The sequence below is a fragment of the Triticum dicoccoides genome, unplaced genomic scaffold (genome assembly GCF_002162155.2).
Source record: "Triticum dicoccoides isolate Atlit2015 ecotype Zavitan unplaced genomic scaffold, WEW_v2.0 scaffold104865, whole genome shotgun sequence".
Taxonomy (NCBI): Eukaryota; Viridiplantae; Streptophyta; class Magnoliopsida; order Poales; family Poaceae; genus Triticum; species Triticum dicoccoides.
The window spans coordinates 1-1,996 of NW_021171920.1; the positions used below are offsets into that span (position 1 = coordinate 1).

A 1,996-nucleotide genomic window follows, 5' to 3' on the forward strand; every position below is an offset into this window, starting at 1 on the left:
CCCTCCCTCGCCGCCCGCGGCAGGGAGGCGCGGATACGTGCGATCTCCGCACGCCGTGCCACCCCGGTGGGCGGTGGTGGCACCGGGACCCCGCCGGCGCTGATTCTCCACGCTCCGGGCACCCGCATGTCCAGCAGGACCGGGTACTCGGCCTCGAAGAGGAGCCATGCTTCGTCCTCATGAAGGTGGTGGCGGCTGAAGCCGTTCGCCGCCGCGCCGTCGCCTGGGAATCGTTCGGCCATTTATTTGAACTGGGACGGCGAGGGGAGAGGGAGGAAGGGGAGAGAGGGTGCGTCAGCGGTGGAGACTCTGTGCGTGCCACCGGCGCGCTGGGGGTCGGCTTATATAGGTGGAGGTGCCGCGAGCATGCGTGGCCGCCGCGTCTACACGTGGCATGCGCGGGGACACGCGTCGTCACGCCTTCACTGCGCCGCCCGTGAGGCATCCACGGCGGAGGCTAACCGGCGCGGCAGCGTGCGGCAGCTTTGGCATTGATTCGCCGCGGGAAACGAGGCGATGAGGACGATGAAGCGGCGAGAAGCGAGACGAGTCGCTGGCAAGGAGGGGCCGTGGCTTTTTCGCGCCAAAAACAATTCGCCCAGTGCCCCCGAGCAGCCCCCAGCACGCCGGATTTGGGTTGGGTCCGCCGGCGCCAATTTCAGTCCGAGCCGACGAAAATTGGGTCCTTGGGGCGTGACTGGGCCGATTTTTTAGCACCGACGGCCGAAAAGTCGTCTAGGGGGTCTTGTTGAGGGCGCGGCTGAAGATGCTCTTAGCTGTAGATATATATAGCTCCAGGCGTGTGCACGCGGCTGATTCTCGGCAGACTGCCCCTCGAGCCGTGGCGTTCGCCAGCGCTGTGATCGCAAAACAGCGGCGCGAGCAACTCATTAGCCAGCGCTGTGATCGTAAAATAGGCCTTGCAAAAGGCCTTCTATGTTTAGGCCCACGCAAGAGGCTGGCTTGGTGGCATTGCACCGTCAGGCGCGAGCAGTTCGTTTAGTACCACCTCGCTAGGCGAGGAGAGGACAGGAGGTAGGAGGGGACTATATTTCGGTGCCTTAAGGCACCTGCCTTTGTATCTATGACATGTGGGCCCAACAAGTGGCTAGCCCACATGTCAGTGACCCAAAGGCAGGTGCCTTTAAGGCACCAAAGCTGCGTCCGGTAGGAGGTGATAAATAGAGGGGTAGGGCAGCGATTCAACTCATATCTTTCTCGGCTTTTTGGCTAAGATCAAGTGTAGTATCTGTTCTTATCAGTTTAATATTTGATATGTGAATCATGTGCCCACAATGATATTAAATTTATTTTTTATGGGAGAGAGACCACCACAATGGCTTGCCATTTGGTCCCTCAGGTGTTGCCCATCAACTTAAAATTTTCATTTCTTGAGATGGGATGCTTGTATTTAGATCAAGGCCAGAGGCCCTCAGATTAGCCTTATCCCTTCGCACAAAAGCCAACTCTCTCCTTCTTCCGCATGCACGCATTCCTCATCAGAAGAAAAAAGGGGGGTATCCCTTCGCACAAAAGTCAATTCTCTCCCTTCCTCACGCACACAATCCTCGTCAGAAGAAAAAAGGGGAGCGCCGCATGCAGCCCGCATGCACCCACGCCTCCGGTCAATCCCCGACCACCTGCCCCACCCCCACCACGCAGGTCACCGCCCTCGCCGCGGGTCGGAGTTTGCCGTCGCCGTGTCTCTAAAGGAAATATGCCCTAGAGGCAATAATAAAATTATTATTTATTTTCTTATATCATGATAAATGTTTATTATTCATGCTAGAATTGTATTAACCGGAAACATAATACATGTGTGAATACATAGACAAACAGAGTGTCACTAGTATGCCCCTACTTGACTAGCTCGTTGATCAAAGATGGTTATGTTTCCTAACCATAGGCATGAGTTGTCATTTGATTAACGGGATCACATCATTAGGAGAATGATGTGATTGACTTGACCCATTCCGTTAGCTTAGCACTTGATCGT

General features: G+C 55.5%; 1 pseudogene; it reads left to right on the forward strand.

The window, feature by feature from the left end:
* Window positions 1-1,209: 1,209 nt before the first annotated feature.
* LOC119342791 lies at window positions 1,210-1,384 on the forward strand (annotated as a pseudogene).
* The last annotated feature ends 612 nt before the right edge of the window (window positions 1,385-1,996 follow it).